The sequence below is a fragment of the Peromyscus californicus genome, unplaced genomic scaffold (genome assembly GCF_007827085.1).
Source record: "Peromyscus californicus insignis strain IS unplaced genomic scaffold, ASM782708v3 Scaffold_10__1_contigs__length_136768540, whole genome shotgun sequence".
Lineage (NCBI taxonomy): Eukaryota > Metazoa > Chordata > Mammalia > Rodentia > Cricetidae > Peromyscus > Peromyscus californicus.
Window position 1 is genome coordinate 31410095 of NW_026294391.1, and position 14188 is coordinate 31424282.

Consider the following 14188-nt stretch of genomic DNA (forward strand, 5'->3'; position numbering starts at 1 on the left):
CTCAGTTTCTCTCTCTGTAAAGGTTCCTCAATGCTTCATCTTTTTATGATCACATAAAATGAGAAGCATAACCAAAACTTGAAATACATATATTTAAAAAACATAAAAGGGTGATTATATTGTCTAGGTTTTTGGTTCTTTTAATCGAATAAGACAGAGATATACATTTGGTTCATGTTGAGATTTGATAGAGCCAGGGTTGGTGGTAAATGTGTGTATATATATATTTCCAGCTTTCAGGAACTGAAGCAGGAGAATTGAGAGTTTGAGGCTAGCCTGAGCTTCACAGAAAATTCAAGACCAAACTGGTTGAGCTACATAGGAATATCCAGTCTCAAGAAACCAAGGATTGGCAGTAGAGTGAAATGGTTCATACTATCCCAGCAATTGAGAGGCTGAGGAAGGAGAATTGCAGAGGGCTTGAGGGCAGTCTTGGTTACAGAGTGAAATCCTGTCTCAAAAACTAACAAACAAACCACCCAAGGGTTAAGGATGTAGCTCAGTGGTATAGTGTATCATGTACCATTCCCTAGGTTTGGTCTCTAGTACTTCAAAAATCTGATAATACTTTCAACTGATCAGGGAAGGCTGAGAAACTCCTTATTAATTTTCTTCTGTTAAGTCTTAGAAAATTGAAAGTTTTAGGCTGGAGAGATGGCTCAGCTGTTAAGAGCACTGGCTGCTCTTCCAGAGGACCTGGGTTCAATTCCCAGCACCCACATGGAAGCTCACAACTGTCTGTAACTCCAGTTCCAGCAGATCCGACACCCTCACACAGACATATACACAGGCAAAACACCAATGCACACAAAATAAATAAATCTTAAAAAAAAAGAAAGTTGAAAGTTTTCATGCGGCTGCCTTTGTTCTTGGAAAAGGTAAACATGACATTTTCACAATGAAAGGAAGATGCTGGAAAACTTGGAACATTATAGAGCGATTATAAATTGCTGGACATAGCAGTTTACTAAAAGTATCATGTTTACTAAAAAGATTATTTTTGGTTCAAATAAACTGATGAAAGAATAACAATTCAGTTAAGTAGGGGTATAAGAGATAGAAGTAATTTTAAACACATACACAGGGATAAAAGACTCAGGTATTCTCCTATAGTAATTGAAAGGAAATTGAAGCCTTTAATTTTTATTGAATACAAATAATGTCAACAAGTTCAATACAGCAGATTAGTGTGGAGCCCCTGCTTCAGAGGCGCTAGCTCACAATTGCCCAGCGTTGTCTGTAGGAAACCACCCGAAGCCCCTTGAGCATTAGTCTTTACAGTTTTAAAATGGAGAAAATATTAGTATACCTATCCTTTTGGGGGGATAAAAGTGCCTGCTGCAAAAGAGAAGTTCCAAAAGTAGAAGACAAACACATCTAAAATAGATGCCTTCTCTTTCATAAATCTTTCGGGAAACGATAGCAATTACCTGGCACAAAGAGATGCAAAATAAGGATACTTGGTGTCTTAGTTAGGATTTTTAATTGCTGTGAAGAGACACCATGACTAAGGCAACTCTTAGGAAGGAAAACATTTGATTGGATTGGCTCACAGTTTCAGGGGTTTAGTCCATTATCATCATGGTGGGAAGCATGGCAGTGTGCAGGAAGACATGATGCTAGAGAAGGAGCTGAGAGTTCTACACCTTGATTTGCAGGCAACAGGAAGTGAATTGTCACAGTGGGCATGGTTTGAGCATATATGAGACCTGAAAGTCTGCCTCCACAGAGACACACTTCCTCCAACAAGGCCACACCTCCTAATAGCGTCACTCCCTATGAGCTTATGGGGGCAATTACATTCAAACTATCATAGCTGGAGAATGTGACTAATGTCATCTATCAACTCAACCATGAAGATATTTAGCAGAGAACCAAGATTCAAAATTCCATATTCTAATGATGACACTGTTTTATGCTGGAGTTTAGAAGCTTTGATACTATTTCCTATCAGTTTAAATATTTTGCTAATTACCATGGTCTTGGAGAATGAATTAACAAAATTTTATCTAGATGCAGGAGTGTAGAAATCATTTTTTTTAAATAAAGATCGTAAGTGGTAATGCTGCGAGCAGATAGACACACAGCAGGCTATTCATGTAATTGATTCTCTTATCTTACAAAGAAGGTTAATCAAATGCCATGTTTGATAAAGAGAGAGAAAGCAGTCCTTATTGTTTGTGCTTCTTTAAAATGTTTTCCTGGCATTATCAGTTGCTTTGACTCAAATGTGACCTTATCCTGCAGGCAGCAAACCAAATCTTTATAGCTAATCTGAGAAGGGAGTGTGTGTGTGTGTGTATGTATGTGTGTGTGTGTGTGTGTGTGTGTGTGTGTGTGTGTGTGTGTGTGTGTGTCTGTCTGTCTGTCTGTCTGTCTCTGTGTCTGTGTGTATGATGTTATACTTATATGGTCACTTTGAGTACCAAACTCTGCAGTATTAGTTAAACTAGGTATCACTCAACCCTTGAACAAAACTGGATGCACTTTATTATAGGAAAGCTTCCTAGTCTCACTCATTTGCACTTAACACACAATTCTTATCAACATGATTAACTGCTCTCACTCTTATCCCCAATGGTTCCCAGCATATTAGAAATACCTGCTTTCTTTCAGCCAAGTACATGCACAGGGGGGATTACTGCTGAGAGTTTATAGGACGGTGAAAGAAAGAAACATAATAAAGCAGACACAAAGACTACAAAAATCCCAGTAACCTGGTACCATTTTGCAGAAGAGCAAAAGTGTTTGTTCTATGCAGAAAAGCATCATTGTTAGAATTCATATTGTTTTCAAATTCCAGGTCAATAAAGCTAAGGTGATGTTTAGATGTAGAAACATCAACTGTAGTGGTATTTGCTCTGCCCATGACCTTGGGCTATAATTGCCATCATAGGTGACCTCTTAAAAAGGAAAGGGAGAGGGGCCATGAGTTCCCTTCTTCCTGCTTCCTGGTGTGATCAGACTGCCAGGCAGATTCGCTCCCAGACAGAACAGAGGACTACTTCAGCTTTCTACTCAGTTCTGTATTCGTGAATGTTATTTTGTCTTTTTTTTCCCCCAGAGCTGAGGACCGAACCCAGGGCCTTGTGCTTGCTAGGCAAGCGCTCTACCACTGAGCTAAATCCCCAACCCCTGTATTTGTGAATGTATTTCCTCAATTTATATCTTAATAAATCCCTATTATCCATTAAATAGACTCATGTGGTTGATCTTAACACATACCTGTAATCCCACCATGTGGTAAGTAGAGGCAAAAGGATCAGGAGTTAAAGGTCAACCTAGGCTAAATGAGACCATGCCCCCCACCCTCCCAAAACACAGAAAAATAAAAATCCAAGTAACAAAAAGAAAATCCAAGGTAGTGTGTAATTTAATTTAAAAAGATAACAATGTGGATAAAATGAGAAAAAATTTAGTCAGGTTTGTACATTTTCATTCTTAAACAATTTCATACATGTATATAATTCTGATTATTCTTTCCCTATCTCTTTCACTCTCTTCCCATTCTTGTTAGTCTCCTTCAGATCTCTTTCCCACATTCACAGCTTTTTGTTTTGTTTTGTGACCCTCCGAGTTTAACCAGAACTGTCTTTGTGACCCTAGGTTTGGAACTAACAATTGGAGCCTGGTGAGCTCCCCGGGAGATAGACAGCTGACTACATAATCCTCCGTAGCCAATAGTTCACCAGTAAGGCAGAGGGCATGCAAGGCCCTCCTCATCTATGGCTAACTATAGACAGGGCCAACATTTTGCAGGCCAGGTAGTAGGAACCATAGCTGTGCAGTGACTGTATCATGTGTACATATGCATGTTACCTTTAAAAGTTTGAATGTTTTTAGAGCAAGGAGTCCAAACACCAATGAAAATGGGTAGCCTAGGCAATCCAGCCTCAAGGTTCCTCTGTTGAAGTTTTCTCAGAGTTCTACATCTAGAACATCTTCAAGGCTACTGGATGAGATAGTCCAGTGTCACAGACTACTCCAGCCAAGAGTTCAGATAAGCCTTACACTTTCCCATTGCACCGAGACTGGACAACAAACAATACAACTAACTCTCCCAGGACTTGACCATTATCCTAATTTTCTCAGGGTCTTCTAAAGATACCAGTGCCCCAGACAACAGGAAGCAGTCTAGAGAGCATGACACCAGCATTCCCAAGAGGTGAGGTTGGTGGTCCTTCAATGGGTTATAGATGTTTGTCATCGTTTAGGGGGCTTGGTTACAAGTTGTTATTGGTCATGGTCAGAAAAAAAAGCTAAACAAAGGAATTAGATTAAGGATCTCTTTATGAAGGAAAAAGGGGGACATAATATAGAAATGATGAGATAAAAGGGTAGATTGTTGAGTCTGCTTTTGAACAACCACTAGTCTCAAATATTTTACACTGGTATGGAATTTTGTATATTGATACAAATTTAAGGTTATTTTTGTTATACTGTATATATGTTTCTTGTTTAAGGTATTGTACCTATGCAACACATTTAAAAAATGTAATGAAGTTTTAGTCCTTGAAAGCTATTTAAGATAATAAAGAAACACAGGTTAATAGTCATCTATAACAGTCAAACTTATAATCATGTTATGTATGTTTTCAAGGTCATACAGAGATATATTTTAGATAGCTAGGTGATCTTTAAACACTTCAAAGACCTACAGAATATGGCATTTAAAATGTTTTAAGAAAACCCACAGAATCAACAAAGCAGGGCTCACAGAGACTGGAGTGGCAATCAGGGAGCCTGCATGCGTCTACGCCAGACCCCTTGCATGCATGCTGTGGTTCTTTAGCTTGGGGTTTTTGTGGGACTCCTAACAATGGGAGTAGGGATGTCCCTGGCTCTCTTGCCTGCTCTTGGGCCCCTTTCATTCTACTGGGTTGCCTCCTCTAGCCAAGGTATGAGGTTATGTGCTTAGTCTTATTGTAACTTGTTATGCTGTGTTCATTTGCTATCACTGGGAAGCCTGTTCTTTTCTGAAGGGAAATGGAGGAGGAGGAGGAGTGAATCTGGGGGAGAGGAGAGGTAGGGGGAGGGTCTGGGAGGAGTGGAGGGAGGGGAGACTGTGCTCAGAATGTAATGTATGAGAGAAGAATAAAAAAAATGGTACCTGAGAGAAAATGGAGATTGACTCAGACTTGCTAAGATATCTTTTGTGCTTGTGAAGGGCTCTAAAAATATTGTCTTTTCCCAACATGCTACTTTCTGTTTCTTTGTGGTCCCTGAAGGCTGCATTTTCTCTTGAGGGTCTGCCTATGGGATTGTCTGTTGCATCCTGAGTGTCACTACTGAAAGCAATATCTATCAGGACAATTTCCTTGCGATCAGGGTTTTTTAGTCATCTGATAGAAATGTGCTTTTTGTATGAGTCTTCATGGAATACATGCATATTCCAAAATTGTAACTTTATGACTGCATAAGTGTCTTAACTTTGCTCTAACAGATCACAAAAAGTTAGTGCAATCAAATAACAATTTAATTTTTACAGTTCTGTAGGTCAGACCTGCAGAGTCAATCTCACTGGGCTAAAGTAAAAAAGTCATCAAGATTGCATTCTTTCCAGAGGCTTTAGAAAGTCTGTGTCCTTACTTCTTTCAAATTCCAAAGGTCATCTGTAGTTCCTGCTTCAAGGTCCCTTCCTTGCACCATCCTAATCTCTGCCTTTCACTCTAACCTCCTCGTTTCTGCTGCCATAGCTCCTACCTTCTTGACGATTTTTTCTCCCTCCTCCTCCTCTTTCTTCTTTCATCTGTTTTTTTTGAGACAGGTTTCTCTGTGTAGCCTTGGCTGTCCAGTAACTCACTCTGTAGACCAGTCTGGCCTTGAACTCACAGAAATCCACCTACCTCTGCCTCCCGAGTGAGTGCTGGGATTAAAAGGAGTGAGCCACCACTGCCTGGCTGGATTTCTTCTCATAAAGACCCTGTGATATTACATTTATGGCTCACTCAGACAATTAAAAATAATCTTACCACTTTGAGATCTTTAGCATAATTACATCTGTAAGAGTCTTTTTGCTATATTAGGTCACATTTAAAGGTTCTAAGGAGTAGGATGTGGACATCTTTAGGGGTTGTTAGGTTAGTTTGCATACATATCACAGTGAACTTTTTAAATTTTAGTCTAGCAAGGTTAAAGTATAATGGGACAAAAGATACATTAATAGTGTGTGTGATGTTGAGTGGGGAAAAAAGGAGGAAATAAGAGAAAGTCTGCCAGAAAATATATAAGGATTTATAGAGATTCTGAGTCCCCAGTGGCTGCGTCTGGGGAGGTAATAGACATATGGTGTTATAAGATTCTTTTATTATTTCTTTTTGAGAATTTCATGCATGAGTACACTGTATTTACATAATTTCACCTCTCCCTCTGTATTATGAAATTCTTATATACAAAGTGTTACGTTATTGAAGGCAGACTATGAGTTAGAGGCAGACTATAATTCCCTAAAGCAATTATTAGAATTACACAACAGTTTTAGCTGAATAAGAGAGATAGAACTCAACCCACAAGAAGATAACAATAAGGAAAATGGCTCAAATAGAGACACAAAAGAAGGAGCAAGATGATAGACTTAAATACAATTCTATTGTAGGTAAGGATAAATGCAAATCTAAATATGTTAATTGAAAGACACATTGTCAGATTAGTTAAAAAAGTAAAACTCAACAATGTCAGAAACCTGAAGATGGCACATCAGTTATGCTTGAATTTTTATTATTATTCTATCACTTTCTTTTAATGTGTTTATACATTCTACATACAACTTGAATTGAACATTGTAGCTGGAATTTTCTCCAGTCCTGCCTGGCCCACGGTCAGGACAAATCTCTCTCACCAGCCAGTCCCACAGCTGCTTAGACCCAACCAAGTAAGCACACAGAGACTTATATTGCTTACAAACCTTATGGCCATAGCAGGCTTCTTGTTATCTAGTTCTTATATCTTAAATTAACCCATTTCTATTAGTCTATACGTTGCCACGTGGCTTGTGGCTTACCGGTACCTTACATCTCGCTTTTCATGGCTGCGACTCATAGTGTCTCTCTGCCTCAGACATCCACATCCCAGAATTCTCTTCTCTGCTTGTCCCGCCTATACTTCCTGTCTGGCTACTGGCCAATCAGCATTTTATTTATACAGAGCGATATCCACAGCAGAACATATTATATTTTATGATTTATATTAAATTTTACTAATTAGGTGAAATGTAGGTATGTACCTTTTTCATAATATTATGAAATCTGTTACTTTAAAATACAATAATCATTAAGAAATCTAAAATAGATGAAGAAATAAATACACAAATAATAAAAATACTTAGAGAGTGTTAACTCAATAGCCTTAGTGAATCCTGAGTGATTTTTTTTCTTTTTAAAACCTACAAATATTTAAAAAATATGAATAAATATGTAAGGCAAAACTCTTGTTTAACAGCATTCATGTTGTAGTATCTTCAACCCTTATGTCATGAAAAGTACAAAGAATGTGCAGTTAGGTTAATATTGTTTTAGGAGAAAAATGAATTACATGAAAATAACTCCTTCTACCAGCCTCAGCTGAAAGTCAGCAATGATTGGCTATCCTAAATTAATTATTCTATACTATAATGGTAACTTTAAAGTTTTGACTACTGGGCTGGCTAGGTGGCTCAGCAGGTAAGGGTGCTTGCTGCCAAGCCTAAGTTCCATTCCACCTACATGGTGAAAGAAAAGAACAGATTCCTGTGAGACACACACACACACACACACACACACACACACACACACACACACTAAAACAACTTGACCATCACATTTTTTAAAGAAAGCTGTGAATATAGTTAAACTTAGACTGAAGTCCTGGATTATCATTGTATCCCATTTCATTCAGTTTTAGACAAGTATCAATGGTAATACTCAGATACTTAATATTCATCTAAAACACACATTATATATATATATATATATATATATATATATATACACATATTTTATAAACCCAAAGTTATAATATGAACATGAAATAGCCCAAGTCCTTAGTATTTTTTATATTGTGAATTTTATGTTAATTACATTAAATTAAATAATTAAACCCATGGAATCATCAGTTATAGCTGCAAAGTTCTTTTAGCTAAATAAGATAACACTTGCAGGTTTGGGATATGTGGTAGTTTGAAAGAAAATGGGCCCCATAGGGAGTGGCACTATTAGGAAATGTGGCTTTGTTGGAGTAGGTGTGATCTTGTACGGGGAAGTGTGTCACTGTGGGTGTGGGCTTTGATGTTTCATATATGCTCAAGCCACGCCCAGTATCTCAGACCACTTCCTGTTGCCTGTAGATGAAGATGTATTAACTCTTAGCTTCTTCTCTGGCACCATGTATTCCTGCATGCTGCCATGCTCCCTGCCATGATGATAATAGACTGAACCTCTGAAACTGCAAGCCACCCAAAGAAATGTTTTCCTTTATAAGAGTTCCTGTGGCAATGGTGTCTCTTCACAGCAATAGACCAATGACTAAGACAGGGTGTTAGTATTTGGATATATTTATGGATCGTTAATCAATACACCACATTAGGTTTAAATTCCTCTTTTATTGGTCACTCAGTTGTTTTCCAGATTTCTAAGTGATTGTAAATGTGCTGAATGTTTTGTACAATATATCTTTGACTTCATCTCTGAGAATTTTCTTGTCCAGAAGCCTTGTACTAATTTCTACTCCCACACCTAATAGAGTGCTATTTTCCTAAACCCTTGCAAACTCCAACTATTATTAATTTTATAATCTCCGACAATTTGATAGGCAAAATTGGCATCACATTACTAATTTATTTATCAGTCTCTTTTTTCTGTTGTGAATTTTCTATTTATCTTCTTTTCCTGTTGTCCAGTTGGTGTGAGTTTTTTCAGGATATTAAGGATAATTGGGATTCTGTTCATTAAAAATGAGAAGCGTTGACTTGGAAATACCTTCCATATTCTCATGTGCTTGCTGCTTTCATAGGCTTGCATGGAGTGGGTGGAGAGAGAATGTGAGAAGGTTTACTGGAAACATTATTGGCAGGGAGTATATTAGAAAGAGTGGAAATTTAGTTCGTCCTCTATACAATCCCAGACTCTTTTTCTTAAAATAATTCTGTCTACATGATTTCTTTCTGCTCAAAATCTCTCCAATTATCCTTATCAGCCATCCACCCAGTGCATTTTCATCAACTAGGCATTTAGATTCCTTAATATTTGGGTTCGCAGTATTGTTTTCAAAATAGGACCACTGGGGCCAGTGATATGGATCAGTGGGTACAGGCACTTGCTGCCAAGCACAATGACCTGAGTATGATCTTGGGACTTAGATAGTAGACAGGGAGAACCTCTTCTAGCAGGTTGTCCTCTGACCTTCACATGCACGTATGCATACAGACTGAATAAATAGATAAATATAAGAAAAATAAATTCTGAAAATAAGCTTAGATCACCCCAACCCAATTCAGCCTCATTTAGACTAGTCTAGTGTGTTAAGTGTTGAGGACATTGAGATAATAAAGTCTCTATCTTCCAAGTGTTCCAGAGATGAGGGAATATCTGGGCTGTAGATAAATCAAAGACCTTACTTTATCATGCAATCAAATCTGGAGTGAAACTAGTGGTATCACCTCCTTACTAGAGGCATCCAACTGGCATCCCTGGGGAAATAGAGGCATCCAATGGGCATCTCTGGGGAAATAGAGGCATCCAACGGGCATCCCTGGGAGAAATAGAGGCATCCAATGGGCATCCCTGGGGAATAGGGACAGATGGCCTGGTTAGAAGAGAGGGTCAGAAAATACCACTTTCTTACACGAAAAGAGGATGGCTACAATGCATCTTGACAGCACAGTGGTCTATCAGAGACAAACCATGGAGGAGTACTATTTTAAGAAGATGGAAGATCAGTAAACTTACTTTACGTCTAGGGGAAGTATGTGAGAGAAGTGGTCCAAGATGAGCTGGGCAGGGTCCAGATAGCCTATTGCGTCAGGGAGCTTAGGTATTAACTTTAGAATACTGGATGCCAGGCATGGTGGCACACACTCCTTTAATCCCAGCACTCAGGAGGTAGGCCAGCCAGGACCACACAGAGAAACCCTATCTCAACCAATCCCCAAATTAATTAATTAAAAAATAGAGGAGTGGGGAGTAATTGAAATGTGTATTAACAAGGACTGATCTTATCAGAGCAATACTTTAGAAAAACCATCTTGACTGCACCCTGCAGACTGAATCAGAAGCAGGGAGCATTTAGAGTGACCTTAAGTCCCTGTGGACTATAGACAAATTTCTAAACAGAGCCAAATACAGAGGTAATAGCCGAAGAGATCAGAGCAATAGCCACGACTAGCCTTAGCTTACCACCAGCAGTAGCTTCCACACAGAGAGCTTCTTCCTGTGTAACCTGTGCTTTTATTGCCTTCCTGTTCTGCCTTCTCATTGGTTCTAAGCCCAGCCACATGACTTTCTCATCAATGCCTGTCTATACAGACCTCCAGGTCTCTGTGGTTGGTACTGGGATTAAAGCTCATGTCATCACACTTGGCTGTGTCCTTGAACACACAGAGACTCTGCCTGCCATGTGATCGGATTAAGGGCGTGTGCTACCACCGCCTGACTTCTGTTTATGGCTGACTATGACCTCTGATCTCCAGGCAACTTTATTTATTAACACACAAATAAAATATCACATTTCAGCACAAATAAAGTATCACCACAGTGGGCCTGACACAGTTTTGATTTATCCTTGTTGCTCTATCATTCTGCCTAGTTTAGTATTTGTCATAAGTTTATTCTGTCTGTCTCTGTCTGTCTGTCTGTCCCCCCCCCATCTCTCTCTATCTGGTCTTATGTATCCCAGACTGTTCTCAAACTCATTATGTAACTGAGGGTGAACTTGAACTCCTGATTCTCCTGGCTCTACCTTCCAAGTGCTGTGATTATGAAGTATGTGTCACTGTCTGGTTTATGCGGTGCTGCAGCTCAAATCCCAAGCTTTGTGTATGCTAGGCAATCATTCTATTAACTGAGTGTTATCCATAACCCAGGTTTTCAATTTTTAAATTTGGTATTATTATCAACAATCATCAGAAAAGTTGGAGCAAGTGGTGGACTTCCATTGCCGCTTCCAGATTCAGTCACAGTGTTGCCTAGTAGTGAGTGAGATAAAGATTCATCAATCAGAGACCTTATTTCATCATGCAATGAAATCTGGAGTAAAGCCAGTACCCCTGCTTTTGTTTACCTGTCTTTCTAGTTGCATGATAGTTAGACATACCTCATGATGAAGGAGAGCATTCAGACTACTCCCTGATAAAACTAAGTGCTTCCAACATTAACAGCTGTGGGAGCTGTGTTCTGATCTTGGGCAATGCTGCAAGATGTACTTGAAGATATTATCCTCAAGAGCATCTTTGTGTACTACTCAGTTACTGTGGCTTTTATCTCAGTCAGAGTCATATGCAAAGCTATGTAAGCTGCTTCTTGGTGTGTCAGTGGGGAATGTGGGACATTGTAGGATAGATGTATATGAAGTGTGTGCAGGAAATAAAAGCTGAGCTGTGCTGTTGCAGAAGTTAGAAAGGGAATCTCAATGCTTTAGCTTGCAAAGGTTCTGTCATTTATCGTACAGCATAAGCCTACATCTATTATTTATTATATTGTTAGCTAATGCTTATTATTTTTGTTTCTGCAATAAACTCTTTGGGCAGCAATGAGCCCAAGGGAATATTCACTAAAAAATTAAACAGATTTTTACCTCCAAAGACCATTGATGTCAGGTGTCTGACTTGCAGAAAGCATTTATGGACATTTATTACCTGCCACAAGGCAATACAGGTATCAGTAGCCACATGGAAAACAGAAGACATGAAGATGCTGGAAAAATACTGCTGTCTATTTCTAAAAGCACTTGTTACTGTACGAGGCCTGCTTGGAGATGGTGATTTGCCATATACATCTGCAGATGGTGTGTTCTGGCCACCCCTGACATTTGTGGGCCTGGGGCAAGAGGACAAATGAAAGCCCATATTCCATTAGGTTTAAATATTTACAAGTTATGAATCAAGATAGCAGGCTGTTAAATAAAATATGTCTGTGCTCCTACCTGAACAAAAATACCTTCATTATGACAAAAATGTATGTTGCTATGGTTTTAATATGGAATTGGCAAAAACTCAAAGATGACTGAACTTAAATATGTCTGAGTCTGGATGGGTTGGCAAAGTCAAGACATGTAATGCAAGTAAATTAATAAGTGACTCATGAATTACTATGCATTTATTCCATAAAATTCATGTTGTTGAATATGTAGCTCAGTGGTAGAGCAATGTGCTCAGAATGGATTGAGGCCTTGCATTCAATATCTATATCAAGAAAAAGGCAGACAAATTTTTTCCTTTATTTCATTAAAAGCATTAATTTTATTTTTGTACTCAAGATTTTTATGAGTTCTGTGTTGGTACTGCCTGTGATACCAGCTGCTTAAGAGGCTAGGGCAAGTTCATTGCTAATGTATTCACAATAACTAGGAAATGGAAAAAACCTAAACGCCCTTCAACTGATGAATGGATAATGAAAAGTGGTACATATACACAATGGAATTCTTTTAAGCTGTAAAGAAGAATTAAATAGTGACATTTACAGGTAGATTGATGAATCTAGCAGCTATTATACTGAACGAAGTTACCCAGACCCAGAGTTGTTTGCATGTTCTCTCTTTTTTGTAGATTCTAGCCCTGGGTCTTTAGATGGGAATATATTAACCTGGAGTAAGTTCAGAAACAAGAAAATTAGAAAATCACTATGTGGGGAGGGAGAAGGAATTCTAGAGAGCAGTAGTAGGACACAGGTGCAATGAAGAGAGAAAACAGAAAAACTTCAGGCCTTTAACTGGGAAGGAAGGACAGTAGAGAGGGAGAGGGAAGGAGGAGAGATAAATAACACTAAGGATGTTTGAAAAAGCCATAGGGAAACATATTATTTAATATTTACTTAAAATAGACTATATATGTATTTAAATAGAGTCGTGCCATACTGGTGATGCACTCTCCCAGGAGCCACAGGCTATCTAACAAAAACCTCAGCACTAGGCATGAAACTACTTTTTGAGTTGTTGATGGGGGGGAGGGTTCAAGAGACTTCCCCAACAATACAGGCCATTGCCATTGCCCTTGCTACCTCTCTTGTGGCTCTTGTCACAGCCAGAGTCATATGCAAAGCTATGTAGGCTATCTCTTGGTATATCAGTGGGAAAGTAGAGCATCATAGGTTAGATGTATATGATGTGTGCACCAGAAATATATAGACAGGGACTATGTGGGGAGGAGGATTCTAGAGAGGGAAATGGTAGGACACAGATGTTATGTAGGCAGACATGGGAAAAACTGGGGTTTTTTAAATGGGCAGGGAGGGCAAGGCCTTATTGCTGAAGACACTATACACTTCAGACACAGAACTTGGAGGAAGTGAGCTGGAACTGACCTGACAGCTTCCTCCCTGAGAACTAGCTCTCATGGCATTAGAAGGTACTATGCAAGCTGCCAAGGGAGAAAAAGCAATCAATAGTTCTACCCTGCTCTAAACACTACCACAACAATGACCACCCAGACAGCATATCCCCAGTAGTGCAATAGTGGCACTTCCATCTTGGGAGTAACCAACAGCTGTCTAATTAGATGTAAGGCTTAGTCAGTAACTACTTGTGGTTGAAGAAGTCATTGATCCAGAGGAGAAGCTATTTCCCCAAACTGCCATTTCCCCAAACTAGTACGATTTCTAACTATATTCTAAATACTCTCCTTACACCCACAGATAAATGTAACCATCACTCAGCATCTTTGATAAAGATGGAACAGATAAAGACTATTACAGAGATCCACAACTGGTCAAAATGCAGAAAACAAGTGATCATGGGATGCCAAACTCTAATCGATACACCTACAATGCAACCCCTACACCTAAGGCTCAGGGGAAAATAGTAACAGAAGAGGGTCCAGAATGATTTTAAGATACAGAGGACCAGGAAGCCCTACCCTACCCTTAGATGAAGAGCTACAGGTAATCAGTGTCTGTTGTATCAACTGAAATGAAAAGTAAAATATAAATTATAGTTAATGAGTATCATGAAATTTTAGAGTCAAAATGAAATGAAAATTTTGTTAAAGAATTTTATAATCTTGTAA